Source organism: Thermobia domestica, chromosome 1, assembly GCF_964235325.1.
Source record: "Thermobia domestica chromosome 1, izTheDome1.hap1.1, whole genome shotgun sequence".
Taxonomy (NCBI): domain Eukaryota; kingdom Metazoa; phylum Arthropoda; class Insecta; order Zygentoma; family Lepismatidae; genus Thermobia; species Thermobia domestica.
Genome location: NC_137454.1, coordinates 49,581,896 through 49,594,685, shown reverse-complemented (window position 1 = coordinate 49,594,685; position 12,790 = coordinate 49,581,896). Strand labels below are relative to the sequence as shown.

The window sequence follows — 12,790 nt, the reverse complement described above, 5'->3', positions numbered from 1 at the left end:
CAAACTAAAACCTATCATTATAATAAAATCTGTAAACTATTAGTGGAATATGCTATATATTTCCTTACTAAATTAAATTCTAGCATGTGATTTCTGCACCTTAAACAAGTAGCAGCTTATTCTTTCGATATGAGGCTTGTAATAAAAATGGCAAAGTATAATTAAACACTAATATAAATTCAAATAATTTCTACCACCAACTAAACTTTCCTAAACCCTAAGGAGATAACCGACTATTATAATCACTTTAAAAGCATAAAGATGATGTTACATATGAATAAGTTGCATTTTCGTAATATCAAATTTCTCGAGAAAAGAGAATTCAATATTTCCTAGATAAGAAATATATTGCATGAAATTCTTAAAATAGTTAATAAACTTTAGTAAAATGGATGCACTATAAACTATGAAAGAAATAAATATTCTACAAGAAGGAAAACCTAATAGAAATGAGTAGTTGATATGTCAAGACAAAGACTATGATTAAGGACTAGAGTTTGTTTGAACATTTTGATCAGGAATAATGATCTTTCATAATCACACATAATACTTATTAGGAATTTAATGAAATTACTACTTCACTCAATGTGTTGTCAATAACAGATAATTAACAAGAAAATTAGTTTAACTTCTTTTTCTAGATACCTTTGCTTGTTTTCATGACTTCGAGACGTTGTGAAAGATTCCGTACCGTTTGCAGCCTCAGATCACCTGTAACTATATCCAATAGTGTTCTAAATAGTATGAGCAAACTAAAAAAAATTTAGTGTCATCCTTGCTCATGTGTCGTACAAGTGCTTCTTCTTAAAAGTAAGTTGGTAACGCTACCGTTTCAAGAGGTGAATATCCTGTTTGAATATTTATGCTTCTAACCAAACAAGTGTGATTTATATCAATAAATGCAAATTCTATTTTATCAATAATGTCAGGAGGTGAAACACTTGACAATTTCATTCAATACGAGCCAAACGTACACCGTACAATATTACCTTTAATGATGTGAGTTTTTACATAATTCAAGCATTCAAATTATATGTTTTTATTTTGTATTAAGAGCATTATATTACAGCATAAATCATAGCATACCAAATATTATATTTCCTTTAGGATGCATGTGATACACACGTTTTACTTACATATTATTTATCTCACTTTCATCTTCATATCTAATAACATTGCAGATAGTAAGAGCTGGGAACTTCAGTGATTCATCTCCAAAAGTTCTTTCAAAGGATACGTAAGTATGATCATTCACGAATGTCTTCCAAGATATCAGGATAACACTGAGACTCATTATTAAACACACTGCAAACGCTGCTCCCCAAAATACTCTGTATGTAATTTGATTTCTTATATTAGTATAAGATACTTTAACATTTAATGGCAATTATGTAAAATAATTTTATGTTACACTCTTCAATTCAGTGAAACAAGAATTTCTTTTAGCTGCGTACCTAACCTATTTTTGTATTTTAATATCTATTAATGCACCCACGAATCTAAATGAACAACATTTAATATTTCGATATACCAAGGTATTTAATGTGTGAAGAAATATTATTCTATATTAGGGGTTTTGTCATTTTTTGATTACTGAATGTATGTGTATTTACCTTATCGTTTACTTAAAATTCTAAGTACTTTGCAAATTAGATTTGGTCATTCCATTATTAGGAACACTTTTCAATGTTACAAAATTTAACGCCTATTTTTAGTAGATAAACATTTAATTTGAAATACCTAGGTATATCCCACATTTCATCCGTATTCCTCTAAATATAATTTTCATTGTTCCGAATGCGTAAAACAATGGAAAATTAAACAAAATATTTCTCAATCATAATGACATAGATAAAATCATTCGGTTATCAAATTGTGAAGGAACAGAATTACACTATAGTTATTAAGAAGAGTGTTATCATGCTTGCTAGAATATAGCAACATTTCAGTCTCAATGTTTAGCACTTTCTATCCTAAGCCCGAGTCAGACTGCAGTTGGCTGTTTATACCAAAACGCCGAACAACGAGTCCAACTCGTTTTTTACGTAATAGCCCCTATGTAACTTATTATAGGTTGCTGTCGGTTGCCGGCCGTGTTAAATACTTACTGAGACTCACGTCTTGACGAAATGCTATTAACCTGCCATCCAGCGAAGAACAAACGAACTTTCGAAGTTTGATTATTGTGATTAACTTTCTTCATTTGGCTGTAATAAGCTCAATAATATAGTCGAATATTTTGTTTAGAATACTATTTAATTTTACAGAAGTTGTCTTGTTTCAAGCAAGTAATATGAATATAGAAGAAATATCAACGGTTTTAGAAGAGTACAGTTTAAATCCCGTTCAGAAGGCAAAATTGACGATTAAGATTTTGATCCTCATTTCGAAATTTAAAAAAAACAGATCAGTACATGAGCAATTCCGTGTTATGGAGAATCGGCGCCCGGGATGGGAGTATACGACGGCATCCTCCTGCCCGTTCATTTGAGTGAAGTCGGCAGACCTGCCGCAAAACGCCACCATAGTTGGCGGGAAGCGAGAAAATTTTCAAAACTAAACACTGTTTTTCCTTTATTTTGAGCACTTTTTATTACTTTTTCATTCCATCTTATATATATATATATATATATATATATATATATATATATATATATATATATATATATATATATATATATATATATATATATGTGTGTGTGTGTGTGTGTGTGTGTATGTATATATATATACCTTTTCTTTCCCCTCCCGAATTCTCACAATAACGGAACTCAGCGAGCAGTTTCCGCAGATTTTCTGCTCCTTATTACACACCATTGTCACTGTCCGCACTTCATACGCAGGAGAGGTCTTATTTTTCTATTGTAAAAAATTTTACTCGTCTGTTCTAAAAGTATATATTTCAAACAGCAGTGGGCCTAACTACCTCTTCTTACATCACCAAATTATATATTCATATTGAAATCTAAAGTCCAAAATATTGTTTGCAATGTTTCAAGTGAGTCTATTATTATTTAACAATGTGCTATAATTTTTAATAAGGCCTAAAAACACCAGGATACTGTCATAAACAAGGTCTGATTAGCCCAGGATCGAAAGAGTTAAAATTTCATTAAATGGAAACCCAGGAAATTGGTAGGGAATCTGGCTTATAATTAAAAACCGAATATTTGGTTTCGGTTTCAAGGAACCACAGCTTCCTATTTCCTGTGATATCGGTGAAGATAAATGGAATGTAACTAGAATCAAACAAAACAATGTATTTTCATAAGTGTTCCAACGAAATCATTTTGATATAACTATCAATTGAGAAACGAATGTTTAAATGTTTCACTGTCACCCATATTTACAAACAACTCAAGTGATACAAGTTGTTCAGTCACACGCCATTCTCAGAGTACTTTTTCGTACTACGTTTCAACTTTACTTAGTTTGCGATTAACTGAAACAGATGTCCAACTATAAATTTTGTAAACTAGTTGAATATAATGTCTTTCTATTTACTTACAAAGAGGAACGAAAAATTACCTTCTTTACGTAGTAACAAAAAATGCTCAGGAGGATGTTGTTAAGATAATATCGCAAGAGATTTAGGAATGAAAATTAAATCAAGTAATGTGTTTTTTTAAATGAAGTAACACATATTTTATCTGCGAAAGAGCTAACGGTTACTTCACACATATTTGAATCATTTTAATGTTATCGCAATCTGTCTTATAATTTAATCCTAAGAACTAGCGATGCAACTAATATCGACCATATATAATGAAATCGAATAAAAACTACATAGTCTAGTGATAAAGATCCATTTGAACATTTTCAAACATATTCTGTGGTCTTTATCATTATGAAATCGAGTAATTCATTACCAGAAACATGATACTTACTTTTGTAAATTTTTCGTGTTCTTCTTAATAATATGGTTTATTCCATGAAACGGAGTTATAGCTAAGTAATTCTTCACATAATCCATATCTGCAATTGTATTATTATTATTATCTTCTGTCCTATATGTTTATACAAACAACATTATTTAAATACCTACTCATTTTAATTTGTAATTTCAAATAAAGCTATTTCAGGCTACGATATTCAAACTTCAAATATAGAAAATAAATATTAAACAGAACCGTTTCCATATTTAAAAAAACTTTATTTTAATGGTAGTACTTATGTCCATCTATGCTTCATAAATCTGAGAGGTATATAGCAGTTCACTTTTTTTTCCAGATTAATGTATATTTTATCCAATGGCTAAAGTAATTAAAGATGGTTTTCATAGATTTTTAACAGATAAGTGAAGTACAATTTTATAAAAATGGTTCCAAAATATAAAAAATAATAAATTCATCAGCAGAAACCTCAATTTAATATCGATTGAGTGATTTTATGGTTGATCTTAAGAGTCAGAGACGTTCAGAAATCCTAAACCCCAAAAAGATCAGACAGCGCATAGAAACGATCAGAATACCCTAAACCTGAAATGTTCAAATAGCAGTGCCGTAGAGTAAGATACAAAACAAGAAAACAGATTGCCAAGGTTATCTCTAAATATCTCATCCGTAAGTTTAAAGTTATAAGATAGCACAAAGATGGGTTTTTAATGTCAATTATTGAAAGGAAAATTGTACTTGACCATCATTTATTTTTTAAACTGTGGCTGGCTTGTTTTTTTCATACAGATCATACCGTGCAACTAAGTTATAAATATTCTCTCATGACTTATATGTCTAACCTGAGAAGAAACGATAAGCCAACTGTTACTCTCATTTACATATTAATAATAGCTAGAGATGCTTATTGGTTTGAGCATGCGTAAACATCGACTAAAATACCGCACGAATGTAGACTTCACTTCAGAACAAAATATATCTGCTGTTGTACTGAAATGTTTCTTTCATTACAAACATTACGAAATATAGGTTCACATGTATGTGTATATATATTGAAATACCATAACAATGTATTCAAGATCTTAAAATGTAACAAATTACTGCTTTTCATATAACACTTGGTTATATATAATGTTAATTACTCCTAGACTTCAACGACCTTATGAAGAGTCGTTTTGACGTCTGATTAAGGCAATACTACGGGGTTGACTAAGAGATAGTTATCAAAAGTGTATTCAGAGTCTCTGATTAGGACGTAGTAATCGACGGAGTTCATTACATGTGACTAGTTAATCTAGAGCAGAGGGTACCCTTTTAGCCACGGTTTACCTTTTGCGTCACATTTCGGATTTCGGATTTCATTTATTTCCATTTTTACAGACTACGCATGCGCACATCTCTTTTCCGTAGTTGCCACATTTATATTTCTCACATTATACATTCGGTTATGTTAGTTAATCAATCCCAAATTAATTTTTAGTTGTACTCAAAGTAGTCTCTGAATACCATAAAGTACACCTTCCTTACTGAAGTGCTAGTATGACACTAACTAGTCGGTGCCTAACTATTGATTAACGAATTCTCTCTGAATACCACCTCAAGTGTTTACACACGACTGCTACAAAATACTCATTACGAAAACTGTTATACTTTTGTAATAAATGTGTTCTTGTTAACATACACAATAATACAAATGGCATGATAGTTTGTGAATTAATAAATAATAAAATTGATCATCACCATATAATAAGATCCAAATTTCATGCACTCGGGTCATCGGCATTGACATACGGTTCTATGAATTCAATTGCATTCCATTATATGTCCTCTTTTGTCTCCCTATTTGACCTTCTATTGCTTTTGTCGTCAGCTATTTTTTTCTTATGTACGACGACGTAATATTTAAAATAAATTTATAATAAATTTATATTTCATTTCACCAGACTTGCGATTAATTCAAAATTGTACAAATGACTGACGATGCAAGAAGGTGCACCTTCACACTCAGCTTTGCAAGTAAAACATATCTCCTTAACAGGACATTCTGACAACATTGGATTGGAGAAGATGGTCTGATTCTCTAACATCCTTGACTCTCATATCACTCCCTTTACTTCCTTTTATGAGGTTATCTCAAGTACCAATCTGCCGTATGCCCGTGCATGATGTTGCTGGTTTGAAGGCAAAAAGAACGGCATCTATAGAGACAGTTGAGGTTTGTACAGATGGTGATCAGAAAAATGGAAATACGTGAACGAAATTGCAACTTACCAGATTAATATGGTGTGGGACCACCTTTCGCCTTCACAACAGCCTTGGTGCGACGTGGGATGGAGGCATAGAGGTCGTGAATGTTAGCAAGTGGAATTTTACACCATTCCTCGTGCAGGGCTTCGGCCAGTTCTGTGAGGGAAAATGGAGGTGGAAATCGTCGCCGGAGTTGTGTTTCCAAGACGGACCACAGATGTTCAATTATCTTGAGATCTGGGGATTGGGCGGACCAGGGGAGGTGTTGAACTTCATCCCGATGTTCCTCAAACAACGCTGCAACAACGCCAGCTGTGTGAATGGATGCATTGTCCGGGAACAAAATCCGGATCATAGGATGCAAGAAGTGGTCTCCTAAAATTGTGTCATAATCGTTGGCAGTGATTCGTCCGCTAAGTGTGATCACAGGACCCAATAAAAACCATGATATTGCGGCCCACAGCATCACCGAGCCGCCGCCATGTTTCACAGTTGGGCGGAGACACTGCAGATCATAAGCTTCTTTGGGCGTTCTCCACACATAAACACGGCCCGTGGTTGGGAATAGGGTGACGGATGACTCATCCGACCATATCACACAATTCCAGTCCTCAACGGTCCAAGTTGCATAGTCGCGGCACCATTTGCGTTATGGTCCCTGATGAGCGGTTTGGCCCGTGCAACACGACTCCGTAAGTTCGTGTCATGTAATTCGCGGTGGACTGTGACTGTCGAAACAGGGTGGGGGAGGTGCTGATTAAGTTCCTGCGTCACTTGCTCCGCAGTGGTACGGCGGTTCTGTGTGGCAATACGCTTTAATACCCGGCGTGACCCTAACTTTAAATCCCTAGCAATAAAATGGAAATTTGTGAATCTGTTTAGAATGCTATCTTGAAGTGGTATACTGCTTTTATAATTAAATTGTTAGTTATGGAAAAGCAAGGAATACAATGGATGTTTTGATATCTGTGTATTGTAGAATCCCGATAATTAACGGCGAAAATGTCCACCTAATAGAATGAGATTAGGAGAGAACCACATTCATTCTATGACGCTGGTTGCCATGGACGCTATCACTTGCGTGCATGACTCTAATGTGTGTTAATACCAGTCTATTAGTTGTATATAAACCTAGACTTCAAAAATTGCAATAGAAAATGATATGAAGTTTTGTTGATTAGATGCTAAACTGAAGGTGGAGAGACATTAATTGTAATATATTAGATGTATTAATAAAAATGGTTTTATCTGTAGTTTGAGGATAACAAGAATTTGGGCGCAATGACTATTTTTAAAATTGTTTAGAGGAGGGATATGCCTTTAAGTTTTTATATGAATTTACCCATTAATACATACAGAACTACAATTTAAGCATTTTGCTCGTTTATTTATTTATTCTCTACAAATTAATATTTCTTTTTGATGACAACTAGTGTGTCCAATACAAAAGATGAGCCATGGGAAGTGGAACTTTCAACGTTTAGAGATGAAGATAAAGAAATAAGATGAAATAATATAATTCGGTTAGCAAATAAATATTTGATGAAACTGTACACTTTACAAACGATAATTATAAGAACATATATTTATATTAACTGACTTCTCTACTCCATTGAGATATTTCATTGTCTGTCTCCGAATATTATAATCAAATCCACAAGAAATATATGTATAACAGAGATCTTTGAAATAAGCAAACAATCAAAATAAACAAAACGAAGAGAAATATCACAAAAAGGAACCATTGAAATTGATTCACTAATGTCAAATTTATGCGAAAACATGTCAAAATATTTGTCTTTCTTGTTACTTTTGGCCTAGCGCAGTTTCTGATATTAAAGAGAAAATTTCGTTTCTTATAACGGAGACGTGCCTGGGTGTCAGTATCAGTATACCTAAAGCCATATTTCATAACTTCGGTCGATTTTAAAGTTTATGTCGACACATTTTCAACCCTCTTTTCGTTCATTTATTACTAGAGACAGACAAAACCGTTTTTTGTTTAAATAAAAACCGGAAACCAGTTTCTATAAAAACCGGAAACCGAAAATCGACATTTCAGTTTACCCCAAAACCGGTTCGGGTTTTTCATCGAAACCGGTTTCTGTTTTCTCCAAAACTGGTTCGGTTTTTCACCGAAGCCGATTTAGATTTTCACCTAAAAACGCTTCAGTTGTTCACCGAAACTGGTTTCGCTTGTCTCCAGTTTCGGTGAAAACTTTTGGAAAACACATAAAACTATTTCTGTCGAAACGGATTCGGTTTCCGCAGAACAACGAAACACTATTCTTGTCAGAAATAGAACAAATTTTGGAAAGAAAGTAACCGGTTTTGAAGAAAACCGAAACCGAATACAGTAAAAGAACCAATAACCGGTTTCGGTGAAAACCGGGCCAGTTTTGAATAAAACCGAAACCGGTTTCGGTGAAAAAACGAACAGTTTTGGGGCAAACCCAAACCGATTTTTTATTTTCAAAAACCGGTTTCGTTTTTCTAAAAACTGAAAACCGAGAAACCGGTTTTTCAGACCACCACTATTTCTTACATATTTTTTTACAGAAGCCCTCTTGCAAAAAATATATAATCGAGCTAAATGGAAACATCCTCCTTTTATGGAAAGATGCTATAACACAGGTTTCCATCGCTATCGTTCTCCAGAAAGCAAAACGCATTACTAAACTTTACAATATTTAGAATTATATCAATAAAATCTTTAAGTTTTACCTCCCACGGTTATGAGGGCGAGGCTAAAGGACACGGTGATGATTAGCAATAAATGAAATAGTGGAATGAAAACAGTGGGAGGAAGGAGGAAACGAGAGAACCCCGATAAAACTCACGCACACAGTGTTATTCCACCAGAAAGTTCACGTGGCTGGTGCTGGGATTGAACACGAGACCCCATACTCTAGAGCTGAATGGTCTACCAGAGATACCGAGGCACAAGAATTCTATAAATGTAACTTTCTCTTTATTTTCATTTTTTTCATTTCTTTCTAGAGTCCTAACTCAGTATGACAACCGGAGGAATAACTCTTGGGACTTGGACAAGTGACTAACTGCCATTCTAAGTTAAGTTAATTTTGGGTTTTAATTTTGGGAATGTTATCACTTTCAATTTATGGTTGTTTTTTGATATTAGTGTCACTTAAGGAAGGATCGGGCGTATTTGAATTAAAATATATAATAGATGCAAATAGAAGGTAACATAAAGAAAATATAATAAATAGAATGAGTCATTTTAGAGGGGATATTTGTGGAATAGAAAAATACTATTAGGTAGTAATTTAAGCTTGATATGCTTATGTTATAATTTAACTAATTTTTCCATTGGAAGTAATTGTTATTTTACTATCTTTTGGTTTAAGAGACCATTGCTTACTTTCAGCCATCCAATGAAAGTTCTTGTATTATATTTGTTATTCATTTAATGAATACTGAATGAGGACAGGCCTCAACAACAATTGGTATGAAGCTGTGATTTGCACCACAGATTTCTGAACATTGGCCGAAGAATAGGCCTGTACGGGTAATATTGGCTGCTACTTGATTTAAGCGTCCTGGAGTGGCATCTGCCTTAATACCAAAGCCGGGCATAGCTCATGAGTGGAGAACATCGGCAGCGGTAATTAGGATACGAATATCAATATTAATGGGTAATACAATACGGTTGTCTACATCTAGCAGGCGAAATGAACTAGGATTTATTTCGTTGATAGGGATTATGTAAGAATCAAATTCTGTTAAGGAGAAGTAAGAGTATTCATAACTTCAGTATCATTGATGTCCAATTGTTTTAAGAGTAATTGCTGGCTGATGAATTTCATCTAGTAAATATAGGAGTCGTAAGGAGGGAAGAGCAATGAAGATTAACGTGATGGCAGGTAAGATTGTTGAAATGGTTTCTAAGGTTTGTCCTTCTAATAAGTTGCGATTAATATACGTGTTTGGTAGAAGGGAGGCTAGTAGATAGCCTACAAGAACTGTAATTATTGTTACAATGAGTATTGTATGATCATGAAAAAATATTATTTGTTCTATTACAGGGGATGCTGCATCTTGAAGACCTAGTTGATTTCAAATGGCCATTTCTAAGAAAGACGATTGTTCTTATATTTGGGGCTTAGACCCAATGCACTTATCTGCCACCTTAGAAGTTTGTTAGTAGAGGAAGTTCTGCGTAACTATGTTCTGCAGGCGGCAGGTTTTGAAATCATTCTAGAGATGTTGTTTGTTGGTCTGAAAAGATTACTGGCCGAGCTCTTGCGAAGGCCTCTCATATAATAATTACAAGCACTAAGACGGCGATGAAAGAGAGGAATGAGCCAATACTTGATACTATATTTCATGTAGTGTAGGCGTCTGGGTAATCTGAATATCGACGAGGCATTCCTCTTAGGCCTAAAAAATGTTGAGGGAAGAATGTGATATTTACCCCTATAAATATTACTAAGAATTGAATTTTTAATCATGTAGGATTTATTGTCGTTCCTCTAAATAAAGGGAATCAATGAATGAGTCCTGCCATGATAGCGAATACGGCACCTATGGATAGTACATAGTGAAAGTGTGCTACTACATAATAAGTGTCGTGGAGGACAATATCTAAAGATGAGTTTGCTAGTACAACTCCTGTGAGACCTCCCACAGTAAATAGGAAAATGAAGCCTAGGGTCCATAAAATTGAAGGTGAATAAGTTATTTGTGCTCCGTGGAGTGTGGCGATTCATCTAAATACTTTAATCCCTGTAGGAACAGCAATGATTATTGTGGCTGCAGTAAAATAAGCGAGAAGTATCAACGTCCATACCAACAGTGAATATATGGTGGGCTCAGACAATAAATCCTAAGAATCCAATTGCTAATATTGCATAAATTATTTCTAAAACACAAAAGTTTCCTTTTTACCACTTTGTTGGGTTACAATATGTGAAATTATGCCGAATCCTGGAAGAATTAAAATGTAAACTTCAGGGTGGCCGAAGAATCAGAATAAGTGTTGATATAGAATCGGGTCTCCTCCTCCGGAAGGATCAAAGAAGGAGGTATTCAGGTTTCGGTCAGTTAAGAGTATTGTAATGGCTCCTGCTAGTACAGGAAGAGATAAAAGAAGTAATACAGCAGTAATTACTACAGATCAAACAAATAATGGTATTCGTTCTAAGGTTATTCCAGGAGTTCGTATGTTAATTACAGTTGTAATAAAATTTACTGCTCCAAGAATTGAGGATACACCAGCTAGATGGAGGGAGAAAATGGAGAGGTCAACAGGGGCTCCAGCGTGAGCAATGGCTCTGGAGAGAGGGGGATATACAGTTCATCCAGTTCCTGCACCACTCTCTACAATTCTTCCTGTTAATAGCAGGGTTAGTGAGGGAGGTAGTAATCAAAATCTTATGTTGTTTAGGCGGGGGAATGCTATGTCAGGCGCTCCTAGTATTAAAGGCACTAATCAATTACCAAAGCCCCCAATTATAATTGGCATAACTATAAAGAAAATTATAATGAAAGCATGAGCAGTAACAATTACATTATAAATTTGATCATCACCAATTAAACTACCTGGTCGACCAAGTTCTGCTCGAATAAGAAGACTTAGAGATGTTCCTACTATTCCTGCTCAAGCCCCAAAAATCAATATTGTACCAATATCTTTATGGTTTGTAGAAAATAATCATCGTTGCAACTGAAATTAAATAGGGTGGCCGAAATATTAGGTGGTAGATTGTAAATCTATTTATGGTTAGTAAACCTCCTATTAGGTTTTATAGTCAATATTTATGATGTCGGACTGCAATTCCGGAGTAGTAGTTAATATACTAAGACCTAAAAGATCGCCTTTTATTTATAGCTTTGAAGGCCATTAGTTTTTTTTAACTTAAAGTCTTTATTTAAAGGATGTTGACAGCTAGAGGTAAAATAATTATGCCTCTTAGTGAAGTAATAATGAATATTGATCTAATTGATGTTTCTTGATTTTTTTTCATTAAGGACGTTCATGTTTGGTTATGGTGATTAATAATGAAGGCAGCGTAAGCAATTCGTATGTAGTAGAAAAGGGTAATTAGTGCTGTTATTACTATTAGAGTAAGAAGAATAAATGATATTTGTTCAGCGGTTTTTATAATAATGATTCATTTAGGTAAAAATCCTAAGAATGGTGGAAGGCCACCTAGTGATAAAAGACTAGTAAAAATAGCTAATTTTGTTGTTACAATGATTTTATTAGAAAAGGTTTGATTGATATGAAATATTTTGTTTATTGCGAAGAGAGTAACTGCTATTGTTGAGAGTAAGGCATAAAATAGAAAGTAGAGAGATCATGCCATATCACTTAATAGTAGAGCTATAAGTATTCAGCCAGTGTGATTAATAGATGAAAATGCTATGATTTTGCGTAATGATGTTTGGTTTAATCCTCCGATTGAGCCTACTATTAAAGATAAAGTTAGGGTTAGGTAAATTAGATTCGTAGGTTTTAGGCTGTAAGAGAGTAGGCCAAGAGGAGCTAGTTTTTGTCATGTTATTAAAATAATGCAGTCTATTCAGAGTATAGCTTCTATTACTTCGGGCATTCAGAAATGGAGGGGGCCTGCTCCTATTTTAAAAAGTAAGGAAATAGTGATTAAATAGTATGTAGTTTGCAGTCC

The 12,790-nt window shown here is 34.1% G+C and overlaps 1 pseudogene; it reads right to left on the bottom strand.

Annotated features, from left to right (window-relative positions):
- Window positions 1-10,290: 10,290 nt before the first annotated feature.
- LOC145682318 (cytochrome c oxidase subunit 1-like) lies at window positions 10,291-11,115 on the bottom strand (annotated as a pseudogene).
- Window positions 11,116-12,790: the final 1,675 nt, after the last annotated feature.